At 45.3% G+C, this 16,629-nt stretch overlaps 17 non-coding genes across 17 annotated transcripts; all 17 read left to right on the forward strand.

The window, feature by feature from the left end:
• Positions 1-749: 749 nt before the first annotated feature.
• Positions 750-832, forward strand: TRNAL-CAG (transfer RNA leucine (anticodon CAG)). The gene has a single exon. It is a non-coding gene; the product is annotated as a tRNA-Leu (tRNA).
• An 884-nt stretch (positions 833-1,716) lies between these two features.
• Positions 1,717-1,799, forward strand: TRNAL-CAG (transfer RNA leucine (anticodon CAG)). Its single transcript has one exon. It is a non-coding gene; the product is annotated as a tRNA-Leu (tRNA).
• An 884-nt stretch (positions 1,800-2,683) lies between these two features.
• Positions 2,684-2,766, forward strand: TRNAL-CAG (transfer RNA leucine (anticodon CAG)). Its single transcript has one exon. It is a non-coding gene; the product is annotated as a tRNA-Leu (tRNA).
• Positions 2,767-3,611: 845 nt separating this feature from the next.
• Positions 3,612-3,694, forward strand: TRNAL-CAG (transfer RNA leucine (anticodon CAG)). Its single transcript has one exon. It is a non-coding gene; the product is annotated as a tRNA-Leu (tRNA).
• An 884-nt stretch (positions 3,695-4,578) lies between these two features.
• On the forward strand, positions 4,579-4,661 carry TRNAL-CAG (transfer RNA leucine (anticodon CAG)). Its single transcript has one exon. It is a non-coding gene; the product is annotated as a tRNA-Leu (tRNA).
• Positions 4,662-5,545: 884 nt separating this feature from the next.
• TRNAL-CAG (transfer RNA leucine (anticodon CAG)) lies at positions 5,546-5,628 on the forward strand. The gene has a single exon. It is a non-coding gene; the product is annotated as a tRNA-Leu (tRNA).
• Positions 5,629-6,512: 884 nt separating this feature from the next.
• TRNAL-CAG (transfer RNA leucine (anticodon CAG)) lies at positions 6,513-6,595 on the forward strand. Its single transcript has one exon. It is a non-coding gene; the product is annotated as a tRNA-Leu (tRNA).
• An 884-nt stretch (positions 6,596-7,479) lies between these two features.
• On the forward strand, positions 7,480-7,562 carry TRNAL-CAG (transfer RNA leucine (anticodon CAG)). Its single transcript has one exon. It is a non-coding gene; the product is annotated as a tRNA-Leu (tRNA).
• An 845-nt stretch (positions 7,563-8,407) lies between these two features.
• On the forward strand, positions 8,408-8,490 carry TRNAL-CAG (transfer RNA leucine (anticodon CAG)). Its single transcript has one exon. It is a non-coding gene; the product is annotated as a tRNA-Leu (tRNA).
• An 884-nt stretch (positions 8,491-9,374) lies between these two features.
• On the forward strand, positions 9,375-9,457 carry TRNAL-CAG (transfer RNA leucine (anticodon CAG)). The gene has a single exon. It is a non-coding gene; the product is annotated as a tRNA-Leu (tRNA).
• An 845-nt stretch (positions 9,458-10,302) lies between these two features.
• On the forward strand, positions 10,303-10,385 carry TRNAL-CAG (transfer RNA leucine (anticodon CAG)). The gene has a single exon. It is a non-coding gene; the product is annotated as a tRNA-Leu (tRNA).
• An 884-nt stretch (positions 10,386-11,269) lies between these two features.
• On the forward strand, positions 11,270-11,352 carry TRNAL-CAG (transfer RNA leucine (anticodon CAG)). Its single transcript has one exon. It is a non-coding gene; the product is annotated as a tRNA-Leu (tRNA).
• An 884-nt stretch (positions 11,353-12,236) lies between these two features.
• On the forward strand, positions 12,237-12,319 carry TRNAL-CAG (transfer RNA leucine (anticodon CAG)). Its single transcript has one exon. It is a non-coding gene; the product is annotated as a tRNA-Leu (tRNA).
• Positions 12,320-13,203: 884 nt separating this feature from the next.
• TRNAL-CAG (transfer RNA leucine (anticodon CAG)) lies at positions 13,204-13,286 on the forward strand. The gene has a single exon. It is a non-coding gene; the product is annotated as a tRNA-Leu (tRNA).
• An 884-nt stretch (positions 13,287-14,170) lies between these two features.
• TRNAL-CAG (transfer RNA leucine (anticodon CAG)) lies at positions 14,171-14,253 on the forward strand. The gene has a single exon. It is a non-coding gene; the product is annotated as a tRNA-Leu (tRNA).
• Positions 14,254-15,507: 1,254 nt separating this feature from the next.
• TRNAL-CAG (transfer RNA leucine (anticodon CAG)) lies at positions 15,508-15,590 on the forward strand. Its single transcript has one exon. It is a non-coding gene; the product is annotated as a tRNA-Leu (tRNA).
• A 927-nt stretch (positions 15,591-16,517) lies between these two features.
• On the forward strand, positions 16,518-16,600 carry TRNAL-CAG (transfer RNA leucine (anticodon CAG)). Its single transcript has one exon. It is a non-coding gene; the product is annotated as a tRNA-Leu (tRNA).
• Positions 16,601-16,629: the final 29 nt, after the last annotated feature.

Consider the following 16,629-nt stretch of genomic DNA (forward strand, 5'->3'; position numbering starts at 1 on the left):
TGCTTCATAGGCCACTGGTCTGGTTAAACCACGGGGTGTGAGTTTCATTCTCACTGGTGCCTAACTTCTAGGCTGATGCTCAAAAGGAACATTGGAACCCCGTTAGCCAGTAGAACATAATATGCTTGTTCTCGGGGAGAGAAGCTAATTAACCTTGCAGATAAGATTCCTTTGAATGGTCAATTGATGTTGCTGCAAGCTTTGGAAACCACTCAGGTTTCTTTTTCAGGGTTCTGATAGGATATATCTGAAGAAACATTTATACACATACTAGGCTGATGTCAAAATCCTGCTTCTAAACCAGCAACTTGAAGAAAGGTAGAAAAAGTCCTTCAAGCTTTCCTCCGTTCAACCTTTGAATGCGAAATACTCAATCAGATCGTGGAAGATCACCACCAGTAAGTGACAAACTGATCCAGTCTTTATACTTCATCCCAAGAATTGGACTCTTAATGTCACCATTTTTTCTTTGCGCTTTGCATTTTTTTTTCACACCTGCGTATTTGAGGATAGCTGCATGATCTTTCCTGGAGGCGTGGGTTCAAATCCCACCCCATGACAGCCAAGTGTTTGCTCTTACGCGTCACGGATTGGGATTCCAGCGGGGGTCTGTGTGAGGAGCGGCAAAGTTGCTCTGTTCTGCGCAAGTGCAGACTTGCAGATGTTGACAAGTGCCTCAATTTTATGCTTAACGCTTACCATGATGTCTAGTATCACCACGAAGCGCCAAAGCATACTGCCACATGAGAGTCAGGATGGCCGAGCGGTCTAAGGCGCTGCGTTCAGGTCGCAGTCTCCTCTGGAGGCGTGGGTTCGAATCCCACTTCTGACAGGCTAGCTTTTCCTTAAATATTAAGCAAGGCCATTTTTCTCAGGGCTCCCGAAGTCAACTTTGAAAGCAGTTTGAGGAACAAGAAACCCTCCATCAGAAAGGGGAAAAAAACACCACGCCAATCCCTTTTCTTCCTGCTTCATAGGCCACTGGTCTGGTTAAACCACGGGGTGTGAGTTTCATTCTCACTGGTGCCTAACTTCTAGGCTGATGCTCAAAAGGAACATTGGAACCCCGTTAGCCAGTAGAACATAATATGCTTGTTCTCGGGGAGAGAAGCTAATTAACCTTGCAGATAAGATTCCTTTGAATGGTCAATTGATGTTGCTGCAAGCTTTGGAAACCACTCAGGTTTCTTTTTCAGGGTTCTGATAGGATATATCTGAAGAAACATTTATACACATACTAGGCTGATGTCAAAATCCTGCTTCTAAACCAGCAACTTGAAGAAAGGTAGAAAAAGTCCTTCAAGCTTTCCTCCGTTCAACCTTTGAATGCGAAATACTCAATCAGATCGTGGAAGATCACCACCAGTAAGTGACAAACTGATCCAGTCTTTATACTTCATCCCAAGAATTGGACTCTTAATGTCACCATTTTTTCTTTGCGCTTTGCATTTTTTTTTCACACCTGCGTATTTGAGGATAGCTGCATGATCTTTCCTGGAGGCGTGGGTTCAAATCCCACCCCATGACAGCCAAGTGTTTGCTCTTACGCGTCACGGATTGGGATTCCAGCGGGGGTCTGTGTGAGGAGCGGCAAAGTTGCTCTGTTCTGCGCAAGTGCAGACTTGCAGATGTTGACAAGTGCCTCAATTTTATGCTTAACGCTTACCATGATGTCTAGTATCACCACGAAGCGCCAAAGCATACTGCCACATGAGAGTCAGGATGGCCGAGCGGTCTAAGGCGCTGCGTTCAGGTCGCAGTCTCCTCTGGAGGCGTGGGTTCGAATCCCACTTCTGACAGGCTAGCTTTTCCTTAAATATTAAGCAAGGCCATTTTTCTCAGGGCTCCCGAAGTCAACTTTGAAAGCAGTTTGAGGAACAAGAAACCCTCCATCAGAAAGGGGAAAAAAACACCACGCCAATCCCTTTTCTTCCTGCTTCATAGGCCACTGGTCTGGTTAAACCACGGGGTGTGAGTTTCATTCTCACTGGTGCCTAACTTCTAGGCTGATGCTCAAAAGGAACATTGGAACCCCGTTAGCCAGTAGAACATAATATGCTTGTTCTCGGGGAGAGAAGCTAATTAACCTTGCAGATAAGATTCCTTTGAATGGTCAATTGATGTTGCTGCAAGCTTTGGAAACCACTCAGGTTTCTTTTTCAGGGTTCTGATAGGATATATCTGAAGAAACATTTATACACATACTAGGCTGATGTCAAAATCCTGCTTCTAAACCAGCAACTTGAAGAAAGGTAGAAAAAGTCCTTCAAGCTTTCCTCCGTTCAACCTTTGAATGCGAAATACTCAATCAGATCGTGGAAGATCACCACCAGTAAGTGACAAACTGATCCAGTCTTTATACTTCATCCCAAGAATTGGACTCTTAATGTCACCATTTTTTCTTTGCGCTTTGCATTTTTTTTTCACACCTGCGTATTTGAGGATAGCTGCATGATCTTTCCTGGAGGCGTGGGTTCAAATCCCACCCCATGACAGCCAAGTGTTTGCTCTTACGCGTCACGGATTGGGATTCCAGCGGGGGTCTGTGTGAGGAGCGGCAAAGTTGCTCTGTTCTGCGCAAGTACAGACTTGCAGATGTTGACAAGTGCCTCAATTTTATGCTTAACGCTTACCATGATGTCTAGTATCACCACGAAGCGCCAAAGCATACTGCCACATGAGAGTCAGGATGGCCGAGCGGTCTAAGGCGCTGCGTTCAGGTCGCAGTCTCCTCTGGAGGCGTGGGTTCGAATCCCACTTCTGACAGGCTAGCTCCCGAAGTCAACTTTGAAAGCAGTTTGAGGAACAAGAAACCCTCCATCAGAAAGGGGAAAAAAACACCACGCCAATCCCTTTTCTTCCTGCTTCATAGGCCACTGGTCTGGTTAAACCACGGGGTGTGAGTTTCATTCTCACTGGTGCCTAACTTCTAGGCTGATGCTCAAAAGGAACATTGGAACCCCGTTAGCCAGTAGAACATAATATGCTTGTTCTCGGGGAGAGAAGCTAATTAACCTTGCAGATAAGATTCCTTTGAATGGTCAATTGATGTTGCTGCAAGCTTTGGAAACCACTCAGGTTTCTTTTTCAGGGTTCTGATAGGATATATCTGAAGAAACATTTATACACATACTAGGCTGATGTCAAAATCCTGCTTCTAAACCAGCAACTTGAAGAAAGGTAGAAAAAGTCCTTCAAGCTTTCCTCCGTTCAACCTTTGAATGCGAAATACTCAATCAGATCGTGGAAGATCACCACCAGTAAGTGACAAACTGATCCAGTCTTTATACTTCATCCCAAGAATTGGACTCTTAATGTCACCATTTTTTCTTTGCGCTTTGCATTTTTTTTTCACACCTGCGTATTTGAGGATAGCTGCATGATCTTTCCTGGAGGCGTGGGTTCAAATCCCACCCCATGACAGCCAAGTGTTTGCTCTTACGCGTCACGGATTGGGATTCCAGCGGGGGTCTGTGTGAGGAGCGGCAAAGTTGCTCTGTTCTGCGCAAGTGCAGACTTGCAGATGTTGACAAGTGCCTCAATTTTATGCTTAACGCTTACCATGATGTCTAGTATCACCACGAAGCGCCAAAGCATACTGCCACATGAGAGTCAGGATGGCCGAGCGGTCTAAGGCGCTGCGTTCAGGTCGCAGTCTCCTCTGGAGGCGTGGGTTCGAATCCCACTTCTGACAGGCTAGCTTTTCCTTAAATATTAAGCAAGGCCATTTTTCTCAGGGCTCCCGAAGTCAACTTTGAAAGCAGTTTGAGGAACAAGAAACCCTCCATCAGAAAGGGGAAAAAAACACCACGCCAATCCCTTTTCTTCCTGCTTCATAGGCCACTGGTCTGGTTAAACCACGGGGTGTGAGTTTCATTCTCACTGGTGCCTAACTTCTAGGCTGATGCTCAAAAGGAACATTGGAACCCCGTTAGCCAGTAGAACATAATATGCTTGTTCTCGGGGAGAGAAGCTAATTAACCTTGCAGATAAGATTCCTTTGAATGGTCAATTGATGTTGCTGCAAGCTTTGGAAACCACTCAGGTTTCTTTTTCAGGGTTCTGATAGGATATATCTGAAGAAACATTTATACACATACTAGGCTGATGTCAAAATCCTGCTTCTAAACCAGCAACTTGAAGAAAGGTAGAAAAAGTCCTTCAAGCTTTCCTCCGTTCAACCTTTGAATGCGAAATACTCAATCAGATCGTGGAAGATCACCACCAGTAAGTGACAAACTGATCCAGTCTTTATACTTCATCCCAAGAATTGGACTCTTAATGTCACCATTTTTTCTTTGCGCTTTGCATTTTTTTTTCACACCTGCGTATTTGAGGATAGCTGCATGATCTTTCCTGGAGGCGTGGGTTCAAATCCCACCCCATGACAGCCAAGTGTTTGCTCTTACGCGTCACGGATTGGGATTCCAGCGGGGGTCTGTGTGAGGAGCGGCAAAGTTGCTCTGTTCTGCGCAAGTACAGACTTGCAGATGTTGACAAGTGCCTCAATTTTATGCTTAACGCTTACCATGATGTCTAGTATCACCACGAAGCGCCAAAGCATACTGCCACATGAGAGTCAGGATGGCCGAGCGGTCTAAGGCGCTGCGTTCAGGTCGCAGTCTCCTCTGGAGGCGTGGGTTCGAATCCCACTTCTGACAGGCTAGCTTTTCCTTAAATATTAAGCAAGGCCATTTTTCTCAGGGCTCCCGAAGTCAACTTTGAAAGCAGTTTGAGGAACAAGAAACCCTCCATCAGAAAGGGGAAAAAAACACCACGCCAATCCCTTTTCTTCCTGCTTCATAGGCCACTGGTCTGGTTAAACCACAGGGTGTGAGTTTCATTCTCACTGGTGCCTAACTTCTAGGCTGATGCTCAAAAGGAACATTGGAACCCCGTTAGCCAGTAGAACATAATATGCTTGTTCTCGGGGAGAGAAGCTAATTAACCTTGCAGATAAGATTCCTTTGAATGGTCAATTGATGTTGCTGCAAGCTTTGGAAACCACTCAGGTTTCTTTTTCAGGGTTCTGATAGGATATATCTGAAGAAACATTTATACACATACTAGGCTGATGTCAAAATCCTGCTTCTAAACCAGCAACTTGAAGAAAGGTAGAAAAAGTCCTTCAAGCTTTCCTCCGTTCAACCTTTGAATGCGAAATACTCAATCAGATCGTGGAAGATCACCACCAGTAAGTGACAAACTGATCCAGTCTTTATACTTCATCCCAAGAATTGGACTCTTAATGTCACCATTTTTTCTTTGCGCTTTGCATTTTTTTTTCACACCTGCGTATTTGAGGATAGCTGCATGATCTTTCCTGGAGGCGTGGGTTCAAATCCCACCCCATGACAGCCAAGTGTTTGCTCTTACGCGTCACGGATTGGGATTCCAGCGGGGGTCTGTGTGAGGAGCGGCAAAGTTGCTCTGTTCTGCGCAAGTGCAGACTTGCAGATGTTGACAAGTGCCTCAATTTTATGCTTAACGCTTACCATGATGTCTAGTATCACCACGAAGCGCCAAAGCATACTGCCACATGAGAGTCAGGATGGCCGAGCGGTCTAAGGCGCTGCGTTCAGGTCGCAGTCTCCTCTGGAGGCGTGGGTTCGAATCCCACTTCTGACAGGCTAGCTTTTCCTTAAATATTAAGCAAGGCCATTTTTCTCAGGGCTCCCGAAGTCAACTTTGAAAGCAGTTTGAGGAACAAGAAACCCTCCATCAGAAAGGGGAAAAAAACACCACGCCAATCCCTTTTCTTCCTGCTTCATAGGCCACTGGTCTGGTTAAACCACGGGGTGTGAGTTTCATTCTCACTGGTGCCTAACTTCTAGGCTGATGCTCAAAAGGAACATTGGAACCCCGTTAGCCAGTAGAACATAATATGCTTGTTCTCGGGGAGAGAAGCTAATTAACCTTGCAGATAAGATTCCTTTGAATGGTCAATTGATGTTGCTGCAAGCTTTGGAAACCACTCAGGTTTCTTTTTCAGGGTTCTGATAGGATATATCTGAAGAAACATTTATACACATACTAGGCTGATGTCAAAATCCTGCTTCTAAACCAGCAACTTGAAGAAAGGTAGAAAAAGTCCTTCAAGCTTTCCTCCGTTCAACCTTTGAATGCGAAATACTCAATCAGATCGTGGAAGATCACCACCAGTAAGTGACAAACTGATCCAGTCTTTATACTTCATCCCAAGAATTGGACTCTTAATGTCACCATTTTTTCTTTGCGCTTTGCATTTTTTTTTCACACCTGCGTATTTGAGGATAGCTGCATGATCTTTCCTGGAGGCGTGGGTTCAAATCCCACCCCATGACAGCCAAGTGTTTGCTCTTACGCGTCACGGATTGGGATTCCAGCGGGGGTCTGTGTGAGGAGCGGCAAAGTTGCTCTGTTCTGCGCAAGTACAGACTTGCAGATGTTGACAAGTGCCTCAATTTTATGCTTAACGCTTACCATGATGTCTAGTATCACCACGAAGCGCCAAAGCATACTGCCACATGAGAGTCAGGATGGCCGAGCGGTCTAAGGCGCTGCGTTCAGGTCGCAGTCTCCTCTGGAGGCGTGGGTTCGAATCCCACTTCTGACAGGCTAGCTTTTCCTTAAATATTAAGCAAGGCCATTTTTCTCAGGGCTCCCGAAGTCAACTTTGAAAGCAGTTTGAGGAACAAGAAACCCTCCATCAGAAAGGGGAAAAAAACACCACGCCAATCCCTTTTCTTCCTGCTTCATAGGCCACTGGTCTGGTTAAACCACGGGGTGTGAGTTTCATTCTCACTGGTGCCTAACTTCTAGGCTGATGCTCAAAAGGAACATTGGAACCCCGTTAGCCAGTAGAACATAATATGCTTGTTCTCGGGGAGAGAAGCTAATTAACCTTGCAGATAAGATTCCTTTGAATGGTCAATTGATGTTGCTGCAAGCTTTGGAAACCACTCAGGTTTCTTTTTCAGGGTTCTGATAGGATATATCTGAAGAAACATTTATACACATACTAGGCTGATGTCAAAATCCTGCTTCTAAACCAGCAACTTGAAGAAAGGTAGAAAAAGTCCTTCAAGCTTTCCTCCGTTCAACCTTTGAATGCGAAATACTCAATCAGATCGTGGAAGATCACCACCAGTAAGTGACAAACTGATCCAGTCTTTATACTTCATCCCAAGAATTGGACTCTTAATGTCACCATTTTTTCTTTGCGCTTTGCATTTTTTTTTCACACCTGCGTATTTGAGGATAGCTGCATGATCTTTCCTGGAGGCGTGGGTTCAAATCCCACCCCATGACAGCCAAGTGTTTGCTCTTACGCGTCACGGATTGGGATTCCAGCGGGGGTCTGTGTGAGGAGCGGCAAAGTTGCTCTGTTCTGCGCAAGTACAGACTTGCAGATGTTGACAAGTGCCTCAATTTTATGCTTAACGCTTACCATGATGTCTAGTATCACCACGAAGCGCCAAAGCATACTGCCACATGAGAGTCAGGATGGCCGAGCGGTCTAAGGCGCTGCGTTCAGGTCGCAGTCTCCTCTGGAGGCGTGGGTTCGAATCCCACTTCTGACAGGCTAGCTCCCGAAGTCAACTTTGAAAGCAGTTTGAGGAACAAGAAACCCTCCATCAGAAAGGGGAAAAAAACACCACGCCAATCCCTTTTCTTCCTGCTTCATAGGCCACTGGTCTGGTTAAACCACGGGGTGTGAGTTTCATTCTCACTGGTGCCTAACTTCTAGGCTGATGCTCAAAAGGAACATTGGAACCCCGTTAGCCAGTAGAACATAATATGCTTGTTCTCGGGGAGAGAAGCTAATTAACCTTGCAGATAAGATTCCTTTGAATGGTCAATTGATGTTGCTGCAAGCTTTGGAAACCACTCAGGTTTCTTTTTCAGGGTTCTGATAGGATATATCTGAAGAAACATTTATACACATACTAGGCTGATGTCAAAATCCTGCTTCTAAACCAGCAACTTGAAGAAAGGTAGAAAAAGTCCTTCAAGCTTTCCTCCGTTCAACCTTTGAATGCGAAATACTCAATCAGATCGTGGAAGATCACCACCAGTAAGTGACAAACTGATCCAGTCTTTATACTTCATCCCAAGAATTGGACTCTTAATGTCACCATTTTTTCTTTGCGCTTTGCATTTTTTTTTCACACCTGCGTATTTGAGGATAGCTGCATGATCTTTCCTGGAGGCGTGGGTTCAAATCCCACCCCATGACAGCCAAGTGTTTGCTCTTACGCGTCACGGATTGGGATTCCAGCGGGGGTCTGTGTGAGGAGCGGCAAAGTTGCTCTGTTCTGCGCAAGTGCAGACTTGCAGATGTTGACAAGTGCCTCAATTTTATGCTTAACGCTTACCATGATGTCTAGTATCACCACGAAGCGCCAAAGCATACTGCCACATGAGAGTCAGGATGGCCGAGCGGTCTAAGGCGCTGCGTTCAGGTCGCAGTCTCCTCTGGAGGCGTGGGTTCGAATCCCACTTCTGACAGGCTAGCTTTTCCTTAAATATTAAGCAAGGCCATTTTTCTCAGGGCTCCCGAAGTCAACTTTGAAAGCAGTTTGAGGAACAAGAAACCCTCCATCAGAAAGGGGAAAAAAACACCACGCCAATCCCTTTTCTTCCTGCTTCATAGGCCACTGGTCTGGTTAAACCACGGGGTGTGAGTTTCATTCTCACTGGTGCCTAACTTCTAGGCTGATGCTCAAAAGGAACATTGGAACCCCGTTAGCCAGTAGAACATAATATGCTTGTTCTCGGGGAGAGAAGCTAATTAACCTTGCAGATAAGATTCCTTTGAATGGTCAATTGATGTTGCTGCAAGCTTTGGAAACCACTCAGGTTTCTTTTTCAGGGTTCTGATAGGATATATCTGAAGAAACATTTATACACATACTAGGCTGATGTCAAAATCCTGCTTCTAAACCAGCAACTTGAAGAAAGGTAGAAAAAGTCCTTCAAGCTTTCCTCCGTTCAACCTTTGAATGCGAAATACTCAATCAGATCGTGGAAGATCACCACCAGTAAGTGACAAACTGATCCAGTCTTTATACTTCATCCCAAGAATTGGACTCTTAATGTCACCATTTTTTCTTTGCGCTTTGCATTTTTTTTTCACACCTGCGTATTTGAGGATAGCTGCATGATCTTTCCTGGAGGCGTGGGTTCAAATCCCACCCCATGACAGCCAAGTGTTTGCTCTTACGCGTCACGGATTGGGATTCCAGCGGGGGTCTGTGTGAGGAGCGGCAAAGTTGCTCTGTTCTGCGCAAGTACAGACTTGCAGATGTTGACAAGTGCCTCAATTTTATGCTTAACGCTTACCATGATGTCTAGTATCACCACGAAGCGCCAAAGCATACTGCCACATGAGAGTCAGGATGGCCGAGCGGTCTAAGGCGCTGCGTTCAGGTCGCAGTCTCCTCTGGAGGCGTGGGTTCGAATCCCACTTCTGACAGGCTAGCTCCCGAAGTCAACTTTGAAAGCAGTTTGAGGAACAAGAAACCCTCCATCAGAAAGGGGAAAAAAACACCACGCCAATCCCTTTTCTTCCTGCTTCATAGGCCACTGGTCTGGTTAAACCACGGGGTGTGAGTTTCATTCTCACTGGTGCCTAACTTCTAGGCTGATGCTCAAAAGGAACATTGGAACCCCGTTAGCCAGTAGAACATAATATGCTTGTTCTCGGGGAGAGAAGCTAATTAACCTTGCAGATAAGATTCCTTTGAATGGTCAATTGATGTTGCTGCAAGCTTTGGAAACCACTCAGGTTTCTTTTTCAGGGTTCTGATAGGATATATCTGAAGAAACATTTATACACATACTAGGCTGATGTCAAAATCCTGCTTCTAAACCAGCAACTTGAAGAAAGGTAGAAAAAGTCCTTCAAGCTTTCCTCCGTTCAACCTTTGAATGCGAAATACTCAATCAGATCGTGGAAGATCACCACCAGTAAGTGACAAACTGATCCAGTCTTTATACTTCATCCCAAGAATTGGACTCTTAATGTCACCATTTTTTCTTTGCGCTTTGCATTTTTTTTTCACACCTGCGTATTTGAGGATAGCTGCATGATCTTTCCTGGAGGCGTGGGTTCAAATCCCACCCCATGACAGCCAAGTGTTTGCTCTTACGCGTCACGGATTGGGATTCCAGCGGGGGTCTGTGTGAGGAGCGGCAAAGTTGCTCTGTTCTGCGCAAGTGCAGACTTGCAGATGTTGACAAGTGCCTCAATTTTATGCTTAACGCTTACCATGATGTCTAGTATCACCACGAAGCGCCAAAGCATACTGCCACATGAGAGTCAGGATGGCCGAGCGGTCTAAGGCGCTGCGTTCAGGTCGCAGTCTCCTCTGGAGGCGTGGGTTCGAATCCCACTTCTGACAGGCTAGCTTTTCCTTAAATATTAAGCAAGGCCATTTTTCTCAGGGCTCCCGAAGTCAACTTTGAAAGCAGTTTGAGGAACAAGAAACCCTCCATCAGAAAGGGGAAAAAAACACCACGCCAATCCCTTTTCTTCCTGCTTCATAGGCCACTGGTCTGGTTAAACCACGGGGTGTGAGTTTCATTCTCACTGGTGCCTAACTTCTAGGCTGATGCTCAAAAGGAACATTGGAACCCCGTTAGCCAGTAGAACATAATATGCTTGTTCTCGGGGAGAGAAGCTAATTAACCTTGCAGATAAGATTCCTTTGAATGGTCAATTGATGTTGCTGCAAGCTTTGGAAACCATTCAGGTTTCTTTTTCAGGGTTCTGATAGGATATATCTGAAGAAACATTTATACACATACTAGGCTGATGTCAAAATCCTGCTTCTAAACCAGCAACTTGAAGAAAGGTAGAAAAAGTCCTTCAAGCTTTCCTCCGTTCAACCTTTGAATGCGAAATACTCAATCAGATCGTGGAAGATCACCACCAGTAAGTGACAAACTGATCCAGTCTTTATACTTCATCCCAAGAATTGGACTCTTAATGTCACCATTTTTTCTTTGCGCTTTGCATTTTTTTTTCACACCTGCGTATTTGAGGATAGCTGCATGATCTTTCCTGGAGGCGTGGGTTCAAATCCCACCCCATGACAGCCAAGTGTTTGCTCTTACGCGTCACGGATTGGGATTCCAGCGGGGGTCTGTGTGAGGAGCGGCAAAGTTGCTCTGTTCTGCGCAAGTACAGACTTGCAGATGTTGACAAGTGCCTCAATTTTATGCTTAACGCTTACCATAATGTCTAGTATCACCACGAAGCGCCAAAGCATACTGCCACATGAGAGTCAGGATGGCCGAGCGGTCTAAGGCGCTGCGTTCAGGTCGCAGTCTCCTCTGGAGGCGTGGGTTCGAATCCCACTTCTGACAGGCTAGCTTTTCCTTAAATATTAAGCAAGGCCATTTTTCTCAGGGCTCCCGAAGTCAACTTTGAAAGCAGTTTGAGGAACAAGAAACCCTCCATCAGAAAGGGGAAAAAAACACCACGCCAATCCCTTTTCTTCCTGCTTCATAGGCCACTGGTCTGGTTAAACCACAGGGTGTGAGTTTCATTCTCACTGGTGCCTAACTTCTAGGCTGATGCTCAAAAGGAACATTGGAACCCCGTTAGCCAGTAGAACATAATATGCTTGTTCTCGGGGAGAGAAGCTAATTAACCTTGCAGATAAGATTCCTTTGAATGGTCAATTGATGTTGCTGCAAGCTTTGGAAACCACTCAGGTTTCTTTTTCAGGGTTCTGATAGGATATATCTGAAGAAACATTTATACACATACTAGGCTGATGTCAAAATCCTGCTTCTAAACCAGCAACTTGAAGAAAGGTAGAAAAAGTCCTTCAAGCTTTCCTCCGTTCAACCTTTGAATGCGAAATACTCAATCAGATCGTGGAAGATCACCACCAGTAAGTGACAAACTGATCCAGTCTTTATACTTCATCCCAAGAATTGGACTCTTAATGTCACCATTTTTTCTTTGCGCTTTGCATTTTTTTTTCACACCTGCGTATTTGAGGATAGCTGCATGATCTTTCCTGGAGGCGTGGGTTCAAATCCCACCCCATGACAGCCAAGTGTTTGCTCTTACGCGTCACGGATTGGGATTCCAGCGGGGGTCTGTGTGAGGAGCGGCAAAGTTGCTCTGTTCTGCGCAAGTACAGACTTGCAGATGTTGACAAGTGCCTCAATTTTATGCTTAACGCTTACCATGATGTCTAGTATCACCACGAAGCGCCAAAGCATACTGCCACATGAGAGTCAGGATGGCCGAGCGGTCTAAGGCGCTGCGTTCAGGTCGCAGTCTCCTCTGGAGGCGTGGGTTCGAATCCCACTTCTGACAGGCTAGCTTTTCCTTAAATATTAAGCAAGGCCATTTTTCTCAGGGCTCCCGAAGTCAACTTTGAAAGCAGTTTGAGGAACAAGAAACCCTCCATCAGAAAGGGGAAAAAAACACCACGCCAATCCCTTTTCTTCCTGCTTCATAGGCCACTGGTCTGGTTAAACCACGGGGTGTGAGTTTCATTCTCACTGGTGCCTAACTTCTAGGCTGATGCTCAAAAGGAACATTGGAACCCCGTTAGCCAGTAGAACATAATATGCTTGTTCTCGGGGAGAGAAGCTAATTAACCTTGCAGATAAGATTCCTTTGAATGGTCAATTGATGTTGCTGCAAGCTTTGGAAACCACTCAGGTTTCTTTTTCAGGGTTCTGATAGGATATATCTGAAGAAACATTTATACACATACTAGGCTGATGTCAAAATCCTGCTTCTAAACCAGCAACTTGAAGAAAGGTAGAAAAAGTCCTTCAAGCTTTCCTCCGTTCAACCTTTGAATGCGAAATACTCAATCAGATCGTGGAAGATCACCACCAGTAAGTGACAAACTGATCCAGTCTTTATACTTCATCCCAAGAATTGGACTCTTAATGTCACCATTTTTTCTTTGCGCTTTGCATTTTTTTTTCACACCTGCGTATTTGAGGATAGCTGCATGATCTTTCCTGGAGGCGTGGGTTCAAATCCCACCCCATGACAGCCAAGTGTTTGCTCTTACGCGTCACGGATTGGGATTCCAGCGGGGGTCTGTGTGAGGAGCGGCAAAGTTGCTCTGTTCTGCGCAAGTACAGACTTGCAGATGTTGACAAGTGCCTCAATTTTATGCTTAACGCTTACCATGATGTCTAGTATCACCACGAAGCGCCAAAGCATACTGCCACATGAGAGTCAGGATGGCCGAGCGGTCTAAGGCGCTGCGTTCAGGTCGCAGTCTCCTCTGGAGGCGTGGGTTCGAATCCCACTTCTGACAGGCTAGCTTTTCCTTAAATATTAAGCAAGGCCATTTTTCTCAGGGCTCCCGAAGTCAACTTTGAAAGCAGTTTGAGGAACAAGAAACCCTCCATCAGAAAGGGGAAAAAAACACCACGCCAATCCCTTTTCTTCCTGCTTCATAGGCCACTGGTCTGGTTAAACCACAGGGTGTGAGTTTCATTCTCACTGGTGCCTAACTTCTAGGCTGATGCTCAAAAGGAACATTGGAACCCCGTTAGCCAGTAGAACATAATATGCTTGTTCTCGGGGAGAGAAGCTAATTAACCTTGCAGATAAGATTCCTTTGAATGGTCAATTGATGTTGCTGCAAGCTTTGGAAACCACTCAGGTTTCTTTTTCAGGGTTCTGATAGGATATATCTGAAGAAACATTTATACACATACTAGGCTGATGTCAAAATCCTGCTTCTAAACCAGCAACTTGAAGAAAGGTAGAAAAAGTCCTTCAAGCTTTCCTCCGTTCAACCTTTGAATGCGAAATACTCAATCAGATCGTGGAAGATCACCACCAGTAAGTGACAAACTGATCCAGTCTTTATACTTCATCCCAAGAATTGGACTCTTAATGTCACCATTTTTTCTTTGCGCTTTGCATTTTTTTTTCACACCTGCGTATTTGAGGATAGCTGCATGATCTTTCCTGGAGGCGTGGGTTCAAATCCCACCCCATGACAGCCAAGTGTTTGCTCTTACGCGTCACGGATTGGGATTCCAGCGGGGGTCTGTGTGAGGAGCGGCAAAGTTGCTCTGTTCTGCGCAAGTGCAGACTTGCAGATGTTGACAAGTGCCTCAATTTTATGCTTAACGCTTACCATGATGTCTAGTATCACCACGAAGCGCCAAAGCATACTGCCACATGAGAGTCAGGATGGCCGAGCGGTCTAAGGCGCTGCGTTCAGGTCGCAGTCTCCTCTGGAGGCGTGGGTTCGAATCCCACTTCTGACAGGCTAGCTTTTCCTTAAATATTAAGCAAGGCCATTTTTCTCAGGGCTCGAAGTCCCCCCGAAGTCAACTTTGAAAGCAGTTTGAGGAACAAGAAACCCTCCATCAGAAAGGAGGCTAGCTTTTCCTTAAATATTAAGCAAGGCCATTTTTCTCAGGGCTCCCGAAGTCAACTTTGAAAGCAGTTTGAGGAACAAGAAACCCTCCATCAGAAAGGAGGCTAGCTTTTCCTTAAATATTAAGCAAGGCCATTTTTCTCAGGGCTCGAAGTCCCCCCGAAGTCAACTTTGAAAGCAGTTTGAGGAACAAGAAACCCTCCATCAGAAAGGAGGCTAGCTTTTCCTTAAATATTAAGCAAGGCCATTTTTCTCAGGGCTCCCGAAGTCAACTTTGAAAGCAGTTTGAGGAACAAGAAACCCTCCATCAGAAAGGAGGCTAGCTTTTCCTTAAATATTAAGCAAGGCCATTTTTCTCAGGGCTCCCGAAGTCAACTTTGAAAGCAGTTTGAGGAACAAGAAACCCTCCATCAGAAAGGGGAAAAAAACACCACGCCAATCCCTTTTCTTCCTGCTTCATAGGCCACTGGTCTGGTTAAACCACGGGGTGTGAGTTTCATTCTCACTGGTGCCTAACTTCTAGGCTGATGCTCAAAAGGAACATTGGAACCCCGTTAGCCAGTAGAACATAATATGCTTGTTCTCGGGGAGAGAAGCTAATTAACCTTGCAGATAAGATTCCTTTGAATGGTCAATTGATGTTGCTGCAAGCTTTGGAAACCACTCAGGTTTCTTTTTCAGGGTTCTGATAGGATATATCTGAAGAAACATTTATACACATACTAGGCTGATGTCAAAATCCTGCTTCTAAACCAGCAACTTGAAGAAAGGTAGAAAAAGTCCTTCAAGCTTTCCTCCGTTCAACCTTTGAATGCGAAATACTCAATCAGATCGTGGAAGATCACCACCAGTAAGTGACAAACTGATCCAGTCTTTATACTTCATCCCAAGAATTGGACTCTTAATGTCACCATTTTTTCTTTGCGCTTTGCATTTTTTTTTCACACCTGCGTCTTTGAGGATAGCTGCATGATCTTTCCTGGAGGCGTGGGTTCAAATCCCACCCCATGACAGCCAAGTGTTTGCTCTTAGTGCGCAAGTGCAGACTTGCAGATGTTGACAAGTGCCTCAATTTTATGCTTAACGCTTACCATAATGTCTAGTATCACCACGAAGCGCCAAAGCATACTGCCACATGAGAGTCAGGATGGCCGAGCGGTCTAAGGCGCTGCGTTCAGGTCGCAGTCTCCTCTGGAGGCGTGGGTTCGAATCCTATTTCTGACAGGCTAGCTTTTCCTTAAATATTAAGCAAGGCCATTTTTCTCAGGGCTCCCGAAGTCAACTTTGAAAGCAGTTTGAGGAACAAGAAACCCTCCATCAGAAAGGAGGCTAGCTTTTCCTTAAATATTAAGCAAGGCCATTTTTCTCAGGGCTCCCGAAGTCAACTTTGAAAGCAGTTTGAGGAACAAGAAACCCTCCATCAGAAAGGGGAAAAAAACACCACGCCAATCCCTTTTCTTCCTGCTTCATAGGCCACTGGTCTGGTTAAACCACGGGGTGTGAGTTTCATTCTCACTGGTGCCTAACTTCTAGGCTGATGCTCAAAAGGAACATTGGAACCCCGTTAGCCAGTAGAACATAATATGCTTGTTCTCGGGGAGAGAAGCTAATTAACCTTGCAGATAAGATTCCTTTGAATGGTCAATTGATGTTGCTGCAAGCTTTGGAAACCACTCAGGTTTCTTTTTCAGGGTTCTGATAGGATATATCTGAAGAAACATTTATACACATACTAGGCTGATGTCAAAATCCTGCTTCTAAACCAGCAACTTGAAGAAAGGTAGAAAAAGTCCTTCAAGCTTTCCTCCGTTCAACCTTTGAATGCAAAATACTCAATCAGATCGTGGAAGATCACCACCAGTAAGTGACAAACTGATCCAGTCTTTATACTTCATCCCAAGAATTGGACTCTTAATGTCACCATTTTTTCTTTGCGCTTTGCATTTTTTTTTCACACCTGCGTATTTGAGGATAGCTGCATGATCTTTCCTGGAGGCGTGGGTTCAAATCCCACCCCATGACAGCCAAGTGTTTGCTCTTAGTGCGCAAGTGCAGACTTGCAGATGTTGACAAGTGCCTCAATTTTATGCTTAACGCTTACCATAATGTCTAGTATCACCACGAAGCGCCAAAGCATACTGCCACATGAGAGTCAGGATGGCCGAGCGGTCTAAGGCGCTGCGTTCAGGTCGCAGTCTCCTCTGGAGGCGTGGGTTCGAATCCCACTTCTGACAGGCTAGCTTTTCCTTAAATATTAAGCAAG

The sequence above is a fragment of the Eleutherodactylus coqui genome, chromosome 7 (genome assembly GCF_035609145.1).
Source record: "Eleutherodactylus coqui strain aEleCoq1 chromosome 7, aEleCoq1.hap1, whole genome shotgun sequence".
Classification (NCBI taxonomy): domain Eukaryota; kingdom Metazoa; phylum Chordata; class Amphibia; order Anura; family Eleutherodactylidae; genus Eleutherodactylus; species Eleutherodactylus coqui.